The sequence below is a fragment of the Cervus canadensis genome, chromosome 21 (genome assembly GCF_019320065.1).
Source record: "Cervus canadensis isolate Bull #8, Minnesota chromosome 21, ASM1932006v1, whole genome shotgun sequence".
Classification (NCBI taxonomy): Eukaryota; Metazoa; Chordata; class Mammalia; order Artiodactyla; family Cervidae; genus Cervus; species Cervus canadensis.
The window spans coordinates 10602880-10626953 of NC_057406.1; the positions used below are offsets into that span (position 1 = coordinate 10602880).

The window sequence follows — 24074 nt, forward strand, 5'->3', positions numbered from 1 at the left end:
TTTCCAAAAAGGCAGTATCAATACCATTTCCCAACAGCAATGTACTTAACAGTACCCTTTTCTCTTCCAGGAAGATTTTTGTTGTTATTCGCTTGTTAATGCGTATCCAACTCTTTGTGACCCCATGGACTGCAGCACACCAGGCTCCTCTGTCCTCCACTATTTCCCAGAGTTTGCTCAAACTCACGTCCATTGAATAAATGATGCTATCTAACATCTCATCTTCTACTGCCCCCCCCCGCCCCCCGTCTCCTCCTGCCCTCAATCCTTCCCAGCATCAGGGGCTTTCTTTTCCAATGAGTCAGCTCTTCGCATCAGGGTACCAAAATATTGGAGCTTCAGCATCAGTCCTCCCAATGAATATTTAGGGTTGATTTCCTTTTGGATTGACTGGTTTGATCTCCTAGCTGTCCAAGAGACTCTCAAGAGTCTATTCTAGCATCACAATTCAAAAGGATCAATTCTTTGGTGCTCAGCCTTCTTTATGGTCCAAGGCTCACATGCACACATGACTTCTGGAAAAACCATAGCTTTGACCAGACGTAACTTGCAAAGTGATGTTGCTTCTTGACCCACATACAAGTTTCTCAGGAGACTGGTCAGGTGGTCTGGCATTCCCATCTCTCTAAGAATTTTCCATAGTTTGTTATGATCCACAAAATCAAAGGCTTTAGTGTAGTCAATGAAACAGATGTTTTTCTGGAACTCCCTTGCTTTCTCCATGATCCAACGGAAGTCAGCAATTTGATCTCTGGTTCCTCTGCCTTTTCTAAATCCAGCTTGTACATCTGAAGTTCCTGGTTCACGTACTGCTGAAGCCCAGCTTGATGGATCTTGAGCATAACCCTGCTAGCATGTGAAATGAGTGCAAACATACAGTAGTTGGAACATTCTTTGGTACTGCCCTTCTTTGGGACTGGAAAGGAAACTGACCTTTTGCAGTCCTGTGGCCACTGCTGAGTTTTCCAAATTTATATATTGAGTGCCACACTTTAACAGCATTATCTTTTAGGATTTTAAATAGCTCACCTGGAATTCCACCACCTCCACTAGCTTTGTTTGTAGTAATGCCTCCTAAGGCCCACTTTCAAACGCCAGGATGTCTGGCTCTAGATGAGTGAGCACACCACTGCAGTTATCTGGGGCACTAAGACCTTTTTTGCATAGTTCTTCTGTTGTATACTTCTTGCATACTTGTATACTTCTTAAACTCTTCTACTTCTGCCAGGTCCTTACCATTTCTGTCCTTATCATGCCCATTCCTGCATGAAATGTTTCCTTGATCTCTAGCCTTTCCCATTCTATTGTTTTCCTCTATTTTTTTGCACTGATCATTTAAGGCCTTCTTATCCCTCCTTGCTATTTTCTGTCTGTATCATTTCTGCCAGTCAGAACGGCACCTTTTCAGATATTTCCTGGCCATTTATACTTGTTCATCTGTGGCTTACTTCTCCATGCCCATGCCCACTGTTCATGCCCATGCCCATGCACAGTGTATCCCCATGAACAGTATCCCCATGAACAGTGTCCCCATGAACAGTATCCCCATGCCCCCACTGGGATACTGACTCTTTGGTCACCTAGTTTGCCAATATTTTGTTCTTAAATTTCTTGTATGTCCACTGACTTAATGATATCTTTTGTTACACAACTTTTTTAAACTTCTATGATCTAATGTTTGTCTTTTACATGTTAGAACAGGGGCCAACAAAGTACAGTCTGCCACTTGCTACCATAAAGAAATACAAAGTTTTATTGAAACATAGTCTTGCCCAAGGTCATGTTACTGCAAGAGACAGTGTCTGGCCCTTTACTAAAAAAAAAAAAAAAGTCACCAATGGGTGCTATAAAATGTCAAGAAAATGGAGTGCCTGGTATGTCTCCTGTCCTGTCCACCTCCAGAAGTTAAGCTCCAAAGGATTTTTATTTGTTTCATTCATTGACATACTGCATAAAACAGTATCTCGCAAACAGTACCTACTAAACTTTCAGAATGAATGCAAGGTCCTCAAGCTTTCATATTCTTATTTAGAAATGTAACCAAATATTATGATATTTTAATAGTATTGCTATAAAAGAAAAATCCCAGAATTCCCTGGCAGTCCTGTGGTTGATACTCCACGCTCAACCACTGAGCATGCAGGGGGCACGGGTTCCATTCCTGGTTGGAGAACTGGGATTCCGCATGTCATGCAGCATGGCCAAAAAAAAAAAATTGTTATTTTAAAGAGGAAAAATTCCTTTTATTAGCAATATGTGATTTTATTAATTTTCATTGTTTAAAAAAAAAAAATCAGAATCAGTACACCACAGTTTTATAGCTGAGAAGTATCCCAATAGTAAGGGCATTCCATATGGGAAACATTTGGGGTTCAATTTGATGTCTTAAAAAAAAAAATCAATAAATTGTTTTAGAGATTCTTTATATACAGGCATGAACACAGAGCACTCAAGACACTTACTGCTTATAAATTATTCTTCAGTTAACAAATCTGATCAAGGTGTCTAAGCATTTTCACCTTAAAGAATCTGATGAGGAGGGGGAACACTTCCCACTGAACTTGATAACCAGCAATACATACAGCTTTAGGTTCTGGGCTCAGCTTATCTACAATAAACACAAGACAACAGGATCATTTTAGAACTCAAATTGTAGGAGACATATGTCATCTGGGGTGCTTTTTCCTCTTGTTATTTTGCTTCCAAGCATAACTTTACACTGCACTGTGAGACTACTATGTGTTTTATTCAACTTAGTAAAGGAAAAAAAACTAAGCCCAAAATATAATGTATAATCCTTTCAACCTCTGTCTATATGTCAAAGTCTTCTTAGTAAAATACTGGAGGGAAATACCCCAAGATCACAGAAAAAAATTCTCATAACCCTGTAACATTACAGTCTAACTTCTCCTACCCCACAAAATAAACACTGTCCTTTTAAACTATTAAATTACACTGAATAGCATCCATGTTTCATTGCTATGGTCAATGAAGACGGGTTAATGCTCTCACCACATCCTTGAGTCTAAGTACAATTTTCCTTCTACTTTCTTAGACACTTTGGAAAACATGCATAACCCCTAGTAACATGCAGTAAATACTCTTCTTGCACTTTCAAGGCTGACAAATTTTAAAAGTTTTTTTAACCCTATACCATCTATATATTTCTGATAGTGAACAGTGTGACATCAGGAAAAAAGACACCCGGGTATCTTACACCTAAGAAGACTATGTCTGATAAAAGCAGGAACTCCCCTTACTAAATAAATCTATCTATAATAACCTACCACTAAGAAAAAGGTGAGATCATGAAGAAGAAAGAACAGAAAATGAACAAGGAATAACAAAGAAAGAAAGAGAAGAAAAATCTATCTCCAGGTTCTCAGTGACTGGGGTGGGGGGAAGAAAAGTACTGAAAGAAGACTCTCATGATGCCATATATATTCAGAAAAGTGTGTGTGTACAGGGTGATTACAGTTCCAAGAAGCTGGAATTTAAACCAAGACTGAGGCAGCAGCACGCAGATGAAAGGAGGCCCCTTTAACATTTGCTCCTGGAGGCCAGCAATGCTCAGCAGTTGGCTGGAGACTAAGCTGGCCCATCCTGTGGAGCTACAACAAAGGGACGAAACAAACTCGAGTCCCCAGGGCCCCCCTCCCGACAACGCGTGAAACAACTTGATAAATGATGGCTCTGTCGGAACGGGGAGATGGAGACGTCTGGGAGCAGAGGGGGATGTACCTCATTTAGGAGGCCGAGGGGGAGGGGAGCCGGAAGGGAGGCAGAGTGGCAGAGAGAAGCAAGACCACCTTATCACACAAACAATCCACCAGAGAACCTGGAAGCAAACACTCACAGCCCACCCAATGCCCAGTAACTGAAGTCCTCAGGGTACACCAAGAGATCACACAAGGCACCAGGATTCTAAGGGCAAAGTTTTCACCTTCTGTGGCCCATTTTCCAGCCTCAAGGCCAAGCTTAAAAAAGCACTGTACTCTGGTTACTTCATTCATTTGGGGATGACCTGAAATATAAACTCCACCCCCGAAATAAAAACCCCACCCCCACCCTGCCTGTGCCTAAAGGCTGCTGATGATTAGGAGCTAAAAAACAGAACACAGAGCCCAAAGTTCAGCTCAAGCCAAGGAAACTAATTAATTACCCTAAAACAGAACCAGGGGGAGCTCACAAGGGGATCCAACACTTAAACCCTCCTCCTTCCCTTCCTCTAGAGTGCATGCAGGACTATTAACACAACCTCTCCTGCCTGATGACTGCCCTGTGTGGAGAAAACTCAGTCAGCCTGAGAAGCAGGTGTAGGAGGTACCTCCACCTGAGAGAAGAGCTTCAGAATTAGCAGTGGTTCAAACATGGGTTTTCAAAATCAGTTACCCAAAGCGTAATTAACTCACTCAAAAGGAACATAGCCTAAGCATCTGATGAAAGGCAATCAAGCACATTTACAAAGATACAACTCAAAGGTGGGGACAAACAGGAAGCTGTAAAGAATCTTACTGACTAGAGTCTTTTCAAGTCTCTCCAATGTGTCCTGATGAACCAGAAACAGGCAGTATGAAATACTGCAAGCTGCATCACTGAATACAAACTCCACCTAAAGCTTATCAAACAGCTTTGACTGTAACTAAGCATAATTAAAAGTAACTGCAAACTGCATTCCAAGAAAGTGAAATTAGGGGATTTATCTTTGCTGATGCCCAGCATCTTCAGGAATTACTGATAACTCATATACGATGGCCCCAAATCTAATTTATTACCACATATTTCAGAGCATCTGACATACAAATTCATGGTCAGAGACACTGTATAGTCTAGGGGCCAGGACAACCAGAGAAAACAACCATTTCAGCAGGTTAAGCTGGGGGGTCCTGCTCCCAATAGTTTCATTTTCTTAGGGTCTTGTAGAAGGCAATCCAGGCAACAGATAGTCTAATTCAGGCTAAATGTATTTATGATCCATCCAGAATTTCCATTGCATTAAACAAAAACTTGTTCAGCAACCAATCTCACTTGTTAATTCCCCAGAAAACTGCCTTTTTAGGCTTTGTACAGGTCAAAGGGGGCTCCAGTCTTTCTAAACGTAGCAAAGACAGAAGAGGCACTGCACCATGAATCTCACCGTCAGACAAGCTGCAGCCAATAACCCACCAAGCACAACCCTATCCCGCAATTCTACCTCACCCTGCAATCTTGCTGCCAATGTCTGAGGCTCGTAAATAACAGCATTCCTGTGTGTGGGCTGTCCACCTTCATCACATAACTTAAAAAGGTTTATGGGTCAACTGACCTGTGATACATACAAGATTATAAGCTGGTAGCATGAAGAAATATTTGCTTGGTCACAGTTTTATTGTTTTGTTTAACTGGTTGCATAACTTTTTTAGAAGTCTGGGTCTCTCACCTCTTGAACAATCAGAAGCTCTAACTCTCCCCCCATGGTTGTCTGTGACAAGATTTAGCTGCAGCTGATTCAGCTACAGAAGAGACACACACCCCCCAGTTCACCAGCTGGAACTCAGCCTACCCATCACTCCATCGGCAAGTTGCCCACCTGGCTCTGCGGGAATCCCAGCCGTCACATGCCGCTTGGCAACCTCAGTAAGCAGCGACCCAGGCTGCAGGAGGACAGGCCCGCTCCAGTGCTCCTGTCCAAGGTGAGCAGCAGGTCTGGTGATGTTAGCCACTCTCCTCTTCAGGGCACCCCACCCGAAAGAACCAATTTTCACCTCCTTTGAAAAAATATCCCCTCCTTTAAAATGCATACAATCATATGTGAATGTTAACAACAACAATGAAATGACGGGAAGGATGTCTTAATTTCAACTTTTCTGACCAAACCAAGACATGATTTGATATGTTACTGACCAAGTTTTATATACCTTCATCAGTTCTCCACATAAACTTTTTCCAAACCCTGGGCGTTACACTAACAGCATTCCTATAAAAGCTGTCAACTGTTACTGACACAAATTACATGTAAGTATTTCTAAGAACTTTTTAGATGTAGCCTTCACATACACATTGACTTTAACCAGTGATACCACTCCATCAGTGAACCCTCCAGTTTCCCATGATACGTAAGCTTCCCACCCCAAAGTCAGAGTAGCAAAGAAGCACCAGGGAAAACACCAGGCACTATGTTTGCAGACGTCCCCAGAGCATCTAGGTCGACATGTAAGTCTATGAAAGCTATAATCAAAAAGACAGACAAAAGCAGGTGTTACTGAGGAAGTGGGAAGGATGGAACCCTCACACACTGCTGGTAGAAATATAAAATGGTGCAGCCACTTGGGAAAAGTCTGGCAGTTCTTCAGGAGAAATGAATACCTACATCCACACAAAGGCTTTTATACATGATGTTCATAATAGCAGCATTATTCACAATGGCCCAACGTGAAAACAACTCAAATGCCTATCAGCTCATGAATGGATAAACAAAATGTGGTGTATCCAAAAACCAGAACACTCCTTGGCAACAAAGAAGTGAAGTACTAACACCTGTGTAGCACAGAGGCCCCTAAGTAAAAGAAGCCAGTCACAAAATGTCACATTTTGTACTATTCCATTTTCCAGAAATGTCTAAAACTGGCAAACCCAGACACAGGAAGGAGAACAGAAGTTTCTGGAGGATGGAGTGGGAGAAGGGAGTAGCAGGTGACTGTCCAGTAGTCGGAAGTTTCTGTTAGCGGTAGTGGGAAATGTTTTAGCATTGATTGCGGTAATGGCTGCACAGTTCTGTGGATACAGTAAAACCAATAAATTGCATGTTTTAAAAGGGCAAATTGTGTGGTTTGTGAATATCTCAATGAACTGTTACCAGAAAGAAATAAGTCTTTGAAAAAATACCAGGAAGTGTAGTCTAGATTTTTTGATTGTAATTGCGGTTAAGGTTGTTTTTCATCTTATGTTATTTTATTTTTTAATTTTTAAAAATATGGAATGCTTCACGAATTTGCCTGTCATCCTTGTGCAGGGGCCATGCTAATCTTCTCTGTATCGTTCCAATTTTAGTATATGTGCTGCCGAAGTGAGCACTATTTTTCATTTTAAAGTAATGCTCCAATAATTCAAAATGGAAATACCTTTTTTTTAGTGTACTGAATTCAGGTTGAATAGCAGTGTATAAAAGCAAAGTACTGGTGGCAGTTATTCAGCATCTATATACAAATCATTTTACACTGAGGCTCAAGAAGGAATGAACCTCCCTGAGAAATTAACGGATTCGAGCAAAGACTAGGACGCCATGGACCTAGACCATCAACTCACTGAGAACAGGAAACGTCTGTGTAATAATCTCAGTGTCAGGCGCTATGCCTGATGCTTCACACATGCACTAGTTGTAATCCTGCCAACAACCCTGCAAGATGGGTGTCATTATCGTCATCTGAAACAGCCAAAACCAAAGAGCCTCAAGACTGGGAGAGAACAGTTCAACTCAGTAACGGAAGCTTCAGCTTCCTGATCCATGACAGAAAGAACCATGTTCCCTAAATCAGAGCAGTTTTAAGAGCTCTATGAAACAAAGTGTATTAAGAACCTGGCATTATTTGCAGCAACATAGAAGGACCTAGAGATAATCATATTAAGTAAAGTAAGCCAGAAAGAGAAAGAAAAATACCATATGACATCACTTATATGTGGAATCTAAAATATGGTAAAAGTGAACTATGAAACAGAAACAGACTCAAAGACCTAGAGAACAGACCTGTGGCTGCCAAGGGAGGGGTTTGGGGAAAGGGAAGGATTGGGAGTTTGGGATATGCAGATACAAACTATCATGTATAGGATGGATATACAACAAGGTCCTACTGTACAGGGAGTAGCCTGTAATAAATATTCAACTGAATAACGTTCAATATCCTATAGTAAACCATAATGGAAAAGAATACAAGAAAGAATGTATATTTAACAGATACGGTAAATAGTCACTTACATTTGTTTCTTAGAAAGCCTTCAGAAAGCTACCAAAAACATGTATAAATGATGGGGGTTATGATCCTATTCAAAGATCATCACTGCTGCCATCTTCACCAGGGCTTTCTGAGCAACAAGCTAGGAAACACGGCATTCACAGAAGTTACTGTGTTGGCCAAACAAAATAACAGTTAATCTGACATACATTTAATGATGTATGTTACCATAATTGTGCTAAATAATAAATATAAATGGTGGCGGTGATCGTCCATAACTATTATGACTTATATAGGAAGAGTAATTGTCTTCAGTAATTGCCATCTTCTGAAAACCACAGAGACACTGCAGCCACACCCACAGGGACAATAAAGCTTGCTGTCGTCGTCCTCTCTGCACAGCGTGACGGGAGCTTAGGGCAGAACCCGACTTTCCCCAGCATCACAATCTGCCGCGCGGTCCTGCTGGGAGAGAGCTGGCAGGAAAGAAGAGGGAATCAATCACCGCCTGAGAGACAGGGGCACTGGGTGCAGCGTGCTGGGCGTCGAGGGGAGAGGGTGAGAGCGTGATGAACGGGCGAGGAGGAGACGGCTCAGAGAACCTCTTGGAGAACTGGGGGCAACGGAAGAGCAACAGATGGAATGATGGCCGCAGCACCCCCGGGACAGGGTCACGGGTAGGACACAGAAAGGTAGGGGCGCACCAGCAGAATCCGTGCCCGGAAATCCACGTTCATGTTCACCGTTTTGCTAGAACAGATATTTATCATACAGCACCCGACTGTAAGTCTGACCAGTTTAACAGGACTGATCTATGGAAGATATACTGCAGCTAAATTTAGGCCAAAAAAAAGCAGAGTTGCCCAGTAGCCAGTCTGACATGATCTGAAGAGCCAGAAACAATCTTTTAAAAAGCTAGTTTGGGCTTCCCTGGTAAAGAACCTGCCTGCCAGCGCAGGAGACACGGGTTATAGCCCTGATCCAGGAAAATCCCATAGGCCATGGAGCAACTAAGCCCTCTCGCCACAACTACTGAGCCTGTGGCTCTGGAGCCCGGGAGCTGAAACTACTGAGCCTGCGTGCTGCAACTACTGAAACTCTTGAAATGAGAAGCCCCCACTCCCTGCAACTAAAAGAGAAAAAAAAGCCTACGCTCAATAAAGACCCAGCAAAGACAAAAATAAATAATTTTTTTTAAAAGAAAGCTAGTTGTTTTAGAAAGCTGGAACCAGAGTCCCCACCCCCAAGCCTACACGTGGAACTACGTGCCCTAAAGTTAGGGCAGAGGCATAAGGTGCTGAGAAGAGAGGAGATTCACCATGTGCTGCCATGCAGAAGGCCAAAGAATGCAGTTACTGGGACCAGATAAAAGTATGCCCCCACTAGGTGGGGGGTGAAGGAAAGAATGCATATTGTAGGGTTCTAATGCTCACCCCGTGACTGCGTGGTCCTGGTGTGTGTGTTTTGCGGGGGCTGATATCACTCTAAGGGGCAGGAGAAACTCTTAGGGAAATGCCATCGTTGATATTTTATTTGGGGTGCTGGTTACACAGGTGTATACAACTGTTGAAATGCAACTGTATACTTAATAAAGTGGATTGATTTTTTTTCTTAAGATTGGGAAGTTAAATACATTCTATTTAGATTTCTTCTCAAAGTAAGTAAATTCAAAGTTTAGGCCATAAATTCATGAACAGTGGTAAACTCTGCAATATACAAAAATATTGGCTACCCAGAAGTTCCACTTCCAAGGAAACTCCAGGAAGCCACAATTTACCTTTCGCCCTAAACAGAGACTGTAGCAAATACACTGATTTCTTAACATTTTTCCCTCACTTTTTGCAAAACTTGACCGGTGAATTAATCTATGATACTTTCACTAACTACAAGTTATTAAATTGCTACAAAAAATATTCCTTGAAAAAAAAAAAATTCCTTGGAACTAAAAGTCATTATTGCTTCTCCAAGAACCAAGTACTATCCAGAAAACTTCCAATTTTATAAAGTGAAACTTAATTACCAAGAGGTGACCCTCGAAGAAAACAAAATAGTAGCCATATTGGTACAACAATGGTTGTAGCTGGTCAGTATTTAAATTTATCTAAATGTGCTCTCTATTTGAATTCATAGCACAGAAACTTGCTGAATTTATGTAAGAAAGCCCATCAGAAATTAAGTCTTTTCCTCAAGAAAAAGGATGGGCAAAACACTCACCAAACCTACGTGATGAAGCAATTTTAAATTCTTAAAAGAAGTTCCTCTGTTGTGAAAGAACACACCTGACAACTTCAATATTACATTATATATCAAGAGACTTTAAAAAGACTAGCCCTAATAAATAAATAAATAAAAAGACTAGCCCTCTAATCTCAATTGTGCACATCTGATATCACTGGTACTTTATTACTTAAAAAAAAAAAAAAAAAGGCACTATAACAATCTAAGGGTCCAAACTGGAGAAGAAATTACACAAACAGTATCCATCCATTCACTGCATGACTGAGATCTGAATCCAGGCAGTCCTCCATTGCCTCACCCACTCTATCACTCAGGGCATTACTGAGGGGAAGATATTTATCAATATTTGACAGCCAAGTAAACCAATACAAAAATCAGTAAGAAATAATAAAGGTCTAGAAAAAGAAAACAATTAAAAAGATATACACTCCATCTTCTTGACTCACAAAGTCAAGCAATTCTAAATTGCTTGACTAGTCAGTATTAGTAATTCTAGTCAGTATTAGTAATCATTTTGAAAAGCACTAAATAAATATATAAAAATCACTACTCCTTTCTTTGTGTCTCTAACTTACCTATGTCTCTAACATATCCTTAGCTTCCTAGGTTAAAATATTTTACATGAAATTCATCACTATTAAAGGGGGTATGTTCATAGGTATTTCAGTAAACAGGGCACTCAACTCCCTTAGCACTAACTGCTGGCTTCATAATTTCACCATTTCAGCCTCTCCAACACAGAATGGGAATGATCTGGAAATAGTAAAAACATTCCTAAAATGTTTCTTCCCAGACATGATCAGTATACTAGAAAACCTTGGCCTCAGAAGGCAGGGATGAAGCCTCAAATCTCCAGTGAACAAAATTTAAATGGAAGAAGGAAGTTGGTTCTCAGTAGATGCTACAAATGGATGGATGATTGATTGATAGATTAAAAGCTTCAAATTATTTACAGAATAAACCAAGCACAGAGATAAAATTAAATTGCTGAAGTCAACATTTTTCATCTCCAAATTCAGACTCACTTGTAACACAACCATCATCTCAGGAAGAGGTGCCCTCCCCACCAACAAGGCAGGCTCAGAGCAAAGGCGGGAGGACTGCTGGTCCAGTGAGGCCTGGGCTGCCACAGCAGACGCCTCCTTGTCTTGACACCTCCTCTGTCTTCTGCTCTGTGCGGTGGACGTTTCAATGGCAGAATGTAGGGTAACGAAAATGAACTATATATAATACAATAGCATGCACATACGATTTTATTGAAAACAGTTGATTATCATCTTATATTAAGAAATACCCACAAATATAGACAGAGGAATTCTTCAGTACTGCAGAAATGGCTTGTAAAAGAGGATCTACTGAATGGGTTGGTGCAAGAGCTGTGCTGCATACTGAAGGGCTGTGAATGCCGACCAGGAGAACAATCTAATGAGTCAGAATAAAGTACCAGTTTCTTTTCCCATTGAAATAGCTATTAACCTTACATATAAAAACTAATACCATATTCTACAAGGTCCTATATATAGCAGAGAGAACTATATTCAATATCCTATGATGAGTCACAATGGAAAACATTTTTTTAAATAATGTGTGTATATGTATAACTGAATCACTACTGCACAGCAGAAACACAACACTGCACATCAATTATATTTCAATTAAAATTTTTAAATACAAAAAAACGTACATCAGGCAATATAGATAACCTATACTGAAATCCTGAATGGTCACATTTCTGGTTTCACCTCATTCAAGTCACTTTACTAGTGCTGCTATCTGGTGGTATCACGGAAGTTACCCCAATCCACTATTTTTACACCTCTGCTACTGATTTGAGGCGAACACAAATGATGTATGAAATAAAAACGTCAAAAGACTGAGATAATCACAACTGAATACAGTATATCACTTCCAGACTGTATTACATAAAATGGTAAATTTATCATGAATAGTGAAATATACTCTCCCATTCAGCTAAGATCTATCACAATTTGTTAATCCTACTAGCAAGCCAAACAGTTCAATTAATGCACTCTGCCTATCCATAACAAAATATTGTTACAGTAAAAACCTCTTTTTATGCCTATTGGTTAGCACACAGATGCTATACCAGCAGAACTTTCTGGAATACAAAATCCTAGATTTTAAGATTTTTACTGTACTTTGATGTACTATATTATAGGTCTTATTGTTTCCAAGAGTTCAAGATGCATTTGGCCACTACATTATCTCATTTCAACTTCAGCCCCAGATAGTTCACATGCTGCACGCAAAATCGCTCAGTCGTGTCCAACTCTTTGCAACCCCGTGAACTGTAACCAGCCAGGCTCCTTCCTCTGTCCATGACATTCTCCAGGCAAGAACACTGGAGTGGGTTGCCATGCCCTGCGCCACGGAATCTTCCCGATCCAGGGATTGAACCTGGGTCTCTTAAAAGTCTCCAGCACTGACAGGTGGGTTCTTTACTGCTAAGGCCACCTGGGAAGCCCCAGATAGTTCACACGTGATACTAAAAGGTGACATTAACACTACTTCATGCAAGCACATCTGGGAGAAGACGATCTCTCTTTTCCACTATAACGTACAAACATTTGTTTCCCTTCTCTGTAGTTTATATCAAAAGGGGAGATTTCAGATACTGTACAATAATAGCTTTGTACCTTGTATCCTTCTATACGGAATTATTTCTATAGGGGAATTACAATTTTATCTTGAATACCATAAGTTTTACAACACAATGAAATAACCGGAAGAGACCGAGGGCTTAGTGGAATAGGCACTGTAAAGCACTACTCTGGAATCATTTAGAAAACGGTATCTGTCTACGGGTATTTCTCTAGAGGAACAATATAAAATATGAAGGAAATTACAAGCCCTGTCATACTGCCTGTGCTCCAGTGAATTATACCCAAATTGCCAGTCCTGTCCCAATTTACATATGGATTACTCTGTAAGTTTCCAAAGTCTTTATTTGAAATGTATAGCAGGGTGCTCACTTCGGCAGCACATATACTAAAATTGGAACGATACAGAGAAGACTGGCATATTAGCATGGCCCCTGCGCAAGGATGACACGCAAATTCGTGAAGCGTTCCATATTTTTACTCAAATTTAAAATAAATTACTGGACTGTGGAAATAAAGGAAAAAAAAAAAAAAGAAATGTATAGCAGGGAAGCAGTTCACCTAATAAGCAGCAGCATATTGAATGAAAACTCAGGGCCAAACAGGCAGGGCAGAATACTGAACCTTCTAAGAAGGGAAAAACGACACTGACGTCAGAGACTCGGACGAAATGCCAAGTGCCTGTCAACAGGCAAGAAGAGAAGAAAATTGTTTCATCTATCAATTCATGTATTCAAACACTTAAGGGCTCACTGCTACACATGAAAGGCACCAATACGAATGGCTTCTAAGTGAACTGAGTCACCGCCATACTTTTCCACCATCTAAATAAGAGACAATTTAGTAAGAAGTATTTTAAGAGTTGTGTATACGCAACTCTAACTTTTACAACCACACTTCAGGAATTCATCACTGGTTACAGATTCCTCACACATGTAAGCATGCCCCAAAAGGAAAGATCACCAAGAAGGGCTAAGGTGAATGATGGACAGACTTGGCCCCGATGAGCTATGATCCACTCCAACTCCTTACCCCAACAAGTTTTTTCCCATCTTAGAGAGTGAGCAGACAGATTACATCTGCATCTGCTCAGATTAATCCTTCAGGTATACTCTTCACCAGCTAAGGTAATTCACATCAGTAACAATGTTAGCCATACACCTCAAAACTTGGTCATCTGAAACCCTGTCTTCCAGAGACTTGGACTGATTCTAGACTCTGTCTTCCAAGTAAATGTATGTAAAACTTGGAAGTAAATGTATGTAAAATGTATGTAAACTGCACATCTAGCTTTCAGAACATCTGGAGAGGAGGGTCGGTCCAAAATGTCAGACTGAATACCAAATGGAAAACTGGACCAAAGGTTCTGCAGCAGAGACAGTCCTCTGCGACCAAACACCCACTTTCCTGCTGCTCAGACCAGAGTACCCAAACAGTATGTGTGTTTGAGGGGTGAGGAGGCAGGGCAGCAAGCCAAGCAATGGCTGGACAGTGAGCGTGACCCAACAGGTCACCTAACGCCAAGACAGAACAGTGCATTACGGATCCAACTAGAACAGTCAAAAGCAAAGTCTAAGCATCACTTGAGGTCTTGACCAGTAAGTGCCTGGAAAAGGCAACCTCGCACGGGAGACGCACCCCTCCAGCAGTGTGAGGACACAGCTTGTTCCTGTTTTCCCCACACTCCAGCTTTCAAGGTCAGAACTATGAACTTGCTTTCTCTGTTCTCCCACAAGAAGAACTTTTTGATTCTGATTCCTTTATAGAAGGTTCCCAATCATCACAGGTCTTCCTCATCTAAAACTTGCCTATGGGCTCTGTGGATGATGTCTTTCCAACAAGGTCAAGGAAAGGTCTATGTGTCCCAAGAGCAGCAGTGGGGCTGAGCCCAGACTCTCTCCACCTCAGAGTGGTTTTAAAGAGTGTTTCCTGAAGAAAACTGTAACAGTGGCTAATCAAAAAAGTCTGACTGCAGCCCATCTTGGGGGACAAAGTGCAGACACACAGCAACACTGCAGTACCCACCCCATCAGGAGAAAGGAGGTGGCTGAGCTCCCAAAGGCCGCACGCCCCTAATGGAAATGGCAAGTCATGTGCAAGCTTCCTGAGTGACTTCAAGAGCTCTGAGGGATATAGCAGACTTCCAGATACAACCACCCCAACCTCAGAAGTCCTCATTCACGGCTGGCTGAGCCTCCAGAAAAAAGGGCTAACCAGCTGACCCCACGGCACGGGGCGGGGGCAGTGGGCAGAGGGTGTCTTTCTATCTTCCATCAGTTAGATCTGCTGAAGAAAAACCAGCAAGTGATACTGCTGCACTGGGAGCCAAAGGCTCAGGCTCTTCAGCCCTAAGAACGGGAGCCACGCCAAAGCCCAAGCCTGCTCTAGGCACACACAGCACAGAAGTAGCTGCAGGGTGCAGGGTAGGGCAGGGAAGGAAAATGCAAAGCAAAGTCAGAAACAGAAGATGAAGTGTAGCTCTAAGAAAACAACCGGCCTTGGTTGCACTACTGAGTCTCAATGGGGACAACTCCTATGGCTTTACTTTGGGGAACCAGACTAGATACACAGAACTTACCCTTTCCCAAGGGTAATTTATTGTAATTTACTGTAACTCCTAGTTACAACAAATAGGAACACCAAAACTGCAGCCACAGCAATTGATCATCATTCATTCAACATGCAAAAGAACTAAGGTAAGTTATTAGAATATCAGCCATGACAAACAAAAACATCACTTACTGATTTCTACAGCAGTACTATTAACACAGAAAATGTTCATTATATATGACTTTAAAAAGAAATAAAACTATATAATATGTTATAATGGGCTTCCCACATGGCTCAGTGGTAAAGAATCTGCCTGCCAATGCAGTAGACACTGGAGACCTGGATTTGATTCCTGGATCAGGAGGATTTCCTGGAGTAGAAAATGGTAACCCACTCCAGTATTCTTGCCTAGAGAATCCCATGGACAGAGGAGCCTGGTGGGCTACAGTCTGTGGGATCGCAAAGAGTCAGACACGACTGAACACACACACACATAAAACAATGTTATAATGATACCACATATTTTTAAAGTATTCAATATATGTCTGCATGATATAAATAGATCTACACTGGCTCAAAATAATTATAAATAATCATTACACTTTTTTGCCCATTTCAATCCCATCTCTGCACTAGATATTCCAGATCTATCTAACATGACAGTTACTTTCAGCAAAACCCAGCTTTTACATCGCACATTCACTACATCACGTTCATCTGCTGAGGGGAGGCCCAGATGGTCTTTCACACTGGACTGGACAGCAGGAAGTGATGGACTCGCTCCAAAGAGCAAAGCCTCCGCCTGCAGCCTTCTGTTAACCCTCCCCATCTCATCCACCCCGTTCTCAGTTCCTGTATGTACCCTCTGCACAAGTAAGCAAGCTCTGTCCTCCGAGTGTCTCTTCCCATATTCCCATAAAGCAGGGAGAAACAGTGATGTAACACTAAATTAATTCTCAAATAAAGCAATGCTCTTACATTGGTCTCCTAGTCCAAAAACATTACTCTATGCTTAGTGTTAAAAGCTATAGCAGGTACTCAGAGTACATAGCCCCTAATCACAAAGAGCCAATAAAACTTACAGAGTCCAACTAATAAAACAGAACTCATAAATATGCAACAGAGAGAAAATTATACAGTATTTTTAACTGCTGAGCTTAGCTCTCATTTCCAACCCCAACCAAACCCACCACTTTACTGTATGAATCTGGGCAAAGTCCTCATCTGTAAAAAAGGAGTTAAACTTAGATGATCTTACCTTCCAGAGTTCTAGAAACAACCAATCAGGGAAGGAAAGATAAATGTGGGCTTCTAGAACGAGTTCCAAGTTTACCTATGAGCAGACAACAACTGAGACTAAACACCAAGTGAATGTGGCAACGGGAAAAATCTCCAGTCTTACTACAGCAGAGCAATCCGAGAGCAAATGCAGAGAAGAGTGTGCTCTCCTTCCTCCCATCACAGAAACACTGCTCGAGGGTTACTACATCCACAGATCTACTGTCAGGAGACGAGAGGAGAGGAACCTGTGTGTGCAGCAGCTCTGCATCAGGCATAGTGACGAAGACAAACATGCGTTAGGCACAGTCTCTGATTTGAGGAAGTTTATTTCATTTCATTATTCATTCAGTAAATATTTACTGAGCACCTACTATGTACACATAGGAACATGTTCCAGGCATTAGGGACTCAAGAGTAAATAGGACAGACAAGATGCCTGCTCAAAAAACCCGCAGTCCTGGGTAGTATACAAAGTAAACAAAAAAAACGCCAACTGCAGAAAAAGAAAACTGAAAAGACCAGTATGACAGAGAGTGACAGTCACAAAGAGAGGCAGGGCTGCTCTAAACTGGCTGGCTATGAACAAAAGCGTGTGTAATAGGAATTTGCTGTATTATTCTCTCCACAAAACTCACTCGAAATGTCTACTACAAGCCATAGACGGACAGGGTAATCAGTGCAGGTTTCCCATGTGACATGACATGTGAGCTGAGATTTGAAAACCGGTACAAGGCATGTCTCCCTATGCCCTCCAGACTGAGGGAACTGCTGGTGCAGAGGCCTTAAGGAGCTGGGATCCTTCATGAGAGAAAAAAGGGCTCATCTGCCCACACCAAGAGCCAGGGAGAGGAAGGAACAGAACAGGAGTGGAAGCAGAGCCTGTGGGGACCCTATTACACAATGGTAAGGAATTCAGAGTTTACTCGAAACCCGAGAAGCAGCCACTGGAGGGTTTTAAGCAGGAGCGAAAACATAGGAATATACTTGTTTTTGTTTTTAATTACAAAGCAATACAAGTTAGGTGCTAAATGATTCCAAGCACATTTATGTTTAGTAATGGGATGAATTTACCTCCCTAATCACTTTAGTTCCTAATTTCAAGCACATCAATGGAAGGACACTTAGTTCAGTACCTGGGGAGGTGGCTCAGAAGCATACCAGGTGAGAGAGAATCAGTGAGAAATTAAATTCTGTTACAGACATTCAAGAGCTTCCCTGGTGGCTCAGCTGGTAAAGAATCTGCCTGCAATGTGGGAGACTTGGGTTCAATCCCTAGGTTGGGAAGATCCCCTGGAAAAGGGAAGGGCTACCCACTCCAGTATTCTGGCCTAGAGAATTCCATGGACTGTACAGTCCATGGGGTCACAAAGAGTCGGACACGACTGAGTGACTTTCACAGACATCCATAAAAACTCTGAGCAAACAGATTGTGGGCTAGAATTTCAGACTCATGTAAAGCAGAAAAATATTCTGGCTACTGGGCCAGCAGTCACATAAATAAAGGGAAAAGGTCAAATGAATGATTTCAACCCATCACTGACAGAAAAGAATGGGGACCCCAGATGTCATGTCCATGCTCCTGACTTCTCATCCACTTTATTTCTAAAGCACCACATAAAAAGAATTTAGAATCCACAGAAACATTAAAAAAAAAAAAAAAGACTCCACAGAGACAGAAGCAGATTAGTGGTAGCCAGAGCTGGGGCAGGGAATGGAGAGTTGTCTAAACGGTATGGGGTCTCCTTGTGGGGTGATGGATATATCCTAGAACTACAAAGAGACAGCAGTTGCACAACATACTGAATCTACTAAATGCCACTGAAGTATACACTTTAAAGTGGTTAATGGTTATGTTATGTGGATTTTACCTTGAATCTTTAAAAATGAAGTTGAAAAGAATGAAAAATAAGAGCAGCTGATGGCTAACTCACTGGAAGCAGTTTTAGAGATCCAGGTTCTAATCAAAACTCAAGATAAACTGAATGCAGACCCTTCTTAAACTCAGCAGTATTGACATTTTGGCCCAGAGAACTGTTCTGGGGACTGTGGATATTTGGCAATTTCCTGGGCCTCTAACCACTGGATACTAGGGGGCCCCCTGTCCCAAGTTGTGGCAACTAAGAATGTCTCAAGACTGTCAAAGTCCCTTTGAGAGGCACAGCACCTTGCTGTCAGACAACCACTAACTTTTCTGCATCTGAATTTCCTCAACCACCAGATGTCCATCACCTTACCCAAGGTCTCTTTCATTTCTGGAATTCGAGTCCACATCTGGTTCACCACCAGTGATCAATACTCCAGTGCAGCCTTCTCTTCCACTAACCTTACTCTGCATCTTACAAGGCTGCTGCAAGGATATGAAATAACCAAGGAAATGCTTTAGTGAAACCTCCTCAAAGAGTAAAACTGGCTAGCCAAAAGAAGTGCTGGTATAGAAGTTCTTCCATTAAGACTCCAAAATCAGTTAATAAAGGAATACTCAAGTCAGAACTAGTTTCCAAATCTGTAATTTTGTTTTTATTTGTATTTAATATGTCTCTTAAATAAGATCGTCTCTTGAAATTTACTGAAACAGCTCTTCTCAGAGTTTTCAAGGATTTTAGGCTCCTCTGTATTCATACATAAACTCCCCAGGAATCCTGGGCAATAAAGGGTTAACCTACTAAGTTCTGTGTATGCTCAAAGAATTACAACCAACTTCATTTAATTATTAAGTAGCCAATAAGCTAATCTCTGTGGCTGGTTAGTGCACTAATGAAATAAGGCCTTCCAGCTCAGAGCTGTCATTCTAATCAGGAGACTGTTCTCCTCAGCTAGTAGAAAGAGTGGCAGGATCTAAGGACTCACATTATGAATTTAAGGAAAGAGAAAAGAATCCATGTCATATTTCACTCTTTTTGTGTTTAAAGCTACCCAAGCTCCTGAACTGACTAAATAAGAAAACTCCAGCCGACGACAGCAAACCACACATTCTTTTCAAGTACATATGAAATAACTAGCAAGTCCACGTTATGGATCACAAAACAAGTCTCAATCACTTTAAAGGATGCCAACTTGAGGCAAGAACCTGTGGAGTAGAGGAGGCATGTATTCCCAAAAGGAAATAATAGACAGAAACAATAGACAACCCCACTAGCAAAGACAAACATATCCCCGCATACATGCTGGCTACTGGTTACTTCTTTTAGTGAGCTGCTTCTCCACATGCTCTTGACTTTCTCTACTATTACATTTGTCCTTATTATTATAATGTCTTCTTATATATTAAGAACATGTACCATATGTTTTCATATTCACTGTAAATCTTTTTTCTTCACAGTTTAATTTTGCATTAAAATTATGAATATGAGAAGTTAAAAAAAAAAAAAGATGCCAACTCTACTTGTCTGACCAAAATAGAATTAAGTTAGAAGTCAATAATAGAAAACTCTTTGACAGATTCCCAAGTATTTGAAACTAAATTAACATACTTTTAAATAACTTTAGGACAAAATGAAAATAAAAGGGTGATAAGCCTGAATGCTTTTCCCTCAAATGAAGAACAAGACAAGGATGACTGCTCCGGTTGCTTCTATTTGACGTTTTATAGGAAGTTCTAGACAGAGCAATAAGGCAATAAAAATAAAAGGTACCCAGATAAGGAAGAAGCTAAACTGTCTTATTTGCAGACATTATCACATCATCTATGTTGAAAACCCAATGGAATCTACAAAAATATTGCTAAAAAAGTGAATTTAGGAAAATTACAGGATATAAGGTCAATATATAAAACTCAATTGCATGTCTATAAACTAGCAAAAAACAACTGGAATCTTTTAAAAATGTACAACAGCATGGACTGCCCTGGCAGTCCAGTGGTTAAGACCCACACTTCATTACCGGGGTGCACTGTGGAACCCTGGTTGGGGAACAAAGATCCCATATACTGTGAAGCACAGTAAAAAACAATTTTTTAAATAATTAAAAAAATTTTAAATGTACAACAGCATAGAAAACAAGTATAAAATGCTTCAGGAAAAATCCAACAAAAGGTAGGACCTAAACTGAAAAACATAAAATTTTTCTGTGAGAAACTTAAAGAAAATTGAAACAGAGAGAAGACTAAATACTATTAAAAGGTCAATTTCCCACAAGATGATCTGTATATTCAACACAATCCCAATCAAAATCTCAGCATAATTCTAAAATCCATATGGAAATACAAAGGACATAAAATAGGCAAACAGAGTGAATATCACTAACATTATTTAATTTTAAGAATTATGACAAAATTATAGTAATCAAGACAGTGTGGTATTAGCCTAAAAACAGACAAATTCAATAATGAAACAGGATAATGGTCCAGAAGTGAGCACACACATATGTAAGCAACTGACTGATTCTTTACAAAAGGACAAAGGCAATTCAATGAATAAAGGACGACCTTTCAACAAATGGTGCTACAACACACACAAAACAATTGTGATTAATGCCTCACACCATAAGCAAAAATCAATTCAAAATGGATCATAAATCTAAATATAAAATCCAAAACAGGGTTTCCCTTGTGGTTCTGTGGTTAAAAAAAAAAAAATCCACCTGCCAATAAAGGAGACATGGGTTCAATTCCTGGTTCAGGAGGATCCCACATGCTGCAGAGCAACAGGTCTGTGCCCCACAATCATTGACTCTAGAGCCTGGGACCCGCACCTACTGAAGCCTGCGAGCCCTAGAGCCCACCCTCACCAACAAGAGAACCCGCGCACTGCAACTAGAGAGCAGCCCCCGCTTGCCAAAACTAAAGAAAAGCCCACGTGGCAACAAAGACCCAGCACAGCCAAAAATAAACACAGAAATATTTTTTTAAAACAAAAAAACTTAAAGAAAATATTAAGAACAGCTTCCCCAGTGGTCCAGTGGTTAAGACTCCACACTTCTACCACAGAGGATGTGACAGGGAAGTTCCACATGCCTCCAGGTGCAGCCCTCCCCCGCAAAAGAAAATCTAAGAGAAAACCTCTGTGATCCTGAGCAAGGAAAAAACATCTTAGATATGATGATAACAAAAGCACAACCATAAAAGAAAAAATTGATAAATTAGAATTCAAAAATTCTAATTTATAAATTAGAAAGACAACTCATAGACTGAAAAGAAAAGAAAATTCATAGACTGAAAGAAAAGACAACTGAGACTGAAAGAAAAGATATGTAAAATAATAATTCTGACAAAGGACTTCTATCCAGAACATATACACTTAATAGACTAATTTTTAAAATAAGCAAAATATCCTACTAGAAATTTCATCAACAATATGTGAATCACTAACACACACATGAAAAGGTGCTGACTATCATTATCATTAGGGAGGTAGCACTCTACACCCAGTAGAATGTCATAATCACACAGGCAATACTGAGTACTAATGATGATGGGAAAAACTGGAACTCGTGCAGCCACTGTGGTAAGAAGTTTGGGGGTTTATTATAAACTCAAACACAACTCCAATTCCACTCCTAGGTACCCACCCAGGAGAAAAAAAAAAATACATGCTCACAAAAACACTCCTTAGCAAATACACAAAGTTATTATTCATACCAGCCAAACGGTGGAAACAATCCAAATGTCCACCACCTCACAAAAAGATCAGGAGAAAAGAGGAGTATATCCATATAATGGAATATAATTCAGTCAGAAAGTATACAAAGGACTTCCCTAGAGGTCCAATGGTTAACACTCTGTGGTTCTACTGTAGGGGGTACAGCTTCAGTCCCCAGTTGGGGAACTAAAATCCCAAATGCTGTGCAGCCAAAAAGAAAAAAAGGGTTCAAAAAAGAAAAATTGAGGACATATCCAAAAGACACAGGCTTACCTGAAAGAACCACAAAGGCCAAAGCTTTTGGCCTTTGGCCTTTGCCAAAGGACAATTTGGGCAACAAAGCTCACAGATCAAAATGAGTATCCAAAGTCTCCAGCTGACAGTAACAGGCTGAGGAGACATGCTGTCAACAAAGCATAAAGCAGCATGCAAGACTGAAAACCAAATCAAAGATGGACACGTATTCAAATGAAGTCTGAGTCTAGTTAGCAGCACTGTTCCAAAGTATCTTTGTTTTGACAAATGTACCCTGGTTGTGTAAGATTCAACATCAGGAAGGCTGGGTAAAGGGTATTCAGCAGGAGTCAGAAAACTAATGTCCACTGATCAAAATCCAACCAGCCACCTGCTCTTATCAAGTTTTATTGAGGAAGTTCACCCGTGGTCCAGTGGTTAGGACTTGGTGCTTTGACTGCCAGGGCCTGAGCTCTGTCCCTGGTTGGGGAATTAAGATTCCGCAAGCTACATGGCATACCAAAGGAAAAAAAAGAAGCAAAACAAGTATCTACTGGAACATAGCCATACCCATTCATTTACTTACTGTCCAGCTATGGCCACTCTTGCCTTGCACTGGCAGAACTAAGCAATTCCGAGAAAAGACCATCTGTCCACAAAGCCTAAAATCCTTACTATCTGGCCCTCTACAGAAAAAGTTTGCTAACAGGGTAATACATGAACTCTTGGGACTGTAACAATAACTTTTCAGTAAATCGAAAATGATTCCGAAATATAAAGGGTTCGGGGCGTCCCTTGTGGCTCAGTGATGAAGAATACACCTGCCAATGCAGGAGACACAGGTTCGATCCTCGGTCTGAGATGGATCCACATGCCGTGGAGCAACTAAGCCTGAGCACTGCAATTACTGAGCCTCGTGCCCAATTACTGAAACCCACGCGCCCTGGAGCCCGAGTTCAGCAGAGAGAACCTATCACAGTGAGAAGCCCGCTAGGCAACTAGAGACCCTGCTCGTTGCAAGGACAAGGCTCTCCTGGGGTCCCCTCAACCATCTCTACAAAGACAGATGAGGTTACGATTACACAGATACGCAGCCAGTTACTTAAGAGAGCCCCCACCCCCTTCAGAACAACCTCTCCCCTCTCTCTGGCCTTCCCAGGCTTGCTGGCTTTCCTCATGTTCCCAAACCTGGGAGAAAAGCAGATGGCAGACAGCACAGGGCTCAAAATGCAGCCCCCTTTAAAACAAAGATTTTAAGTTCAAAATGAAGTGTTCTGCAGGAAGCAGGACATTGCAAGGCCCCTCCCCTGGGGGCTGGGAGGTGGTGATCTCTGGCTTCCTTGATCTCAGCACCATTCCTTAAGAGTCAGCACCATCCGCGGAAACCACCACCACCTACTCCAGAACATCTCTGTGGCTGCGTGTTTCTGAGCTCTCCACTCCCCTCATACTTTTTTTTTCTTTTGTGTATTACAAACCTCTTTTCCTCAGTGAGGCAACCTGAGTTTGGGATAAAAATTGAGGATATTCCTGAAGATTTCACCACAACTACATTCAAGGGGCAAAGACCTAGATTTTTCAACTTCCAAGGAAGTTAAAATATTTTTAAGAAAAATTTATAAATCAAACACAAAACATTATCTAAT

General features: G+C 41.1%; 1 protein-coding gene, 1 non-coding gene and 1 pseudogene across 2 annotated transcripts in view; 1 reads left to right on the forward strand and 2 right to left on the reverse strand.

Moving 5' to 3' along the window:
• LOC122423776 (cat eye syndrome critical region protein 2) overlaps positions 1-24074 on the reverse strand; it is a 116083-nt gene that overhangs the window by 66839 nt on the left and 25170 nt on the right. The gene's annotated exons all lie outside the window — the stretch shown is intronic.
• On the reverse strand, positions 6947-7053 carry LOC122424150. The gene has a single exon (XR_006264336.1). It is a non-coding gene; the product is annotated as a U6 spliceosomal RNA (small nuclear RNA).
• LOC122424171 lies at positions 13152-13266 on the forward strand (annotated as a pseudogene).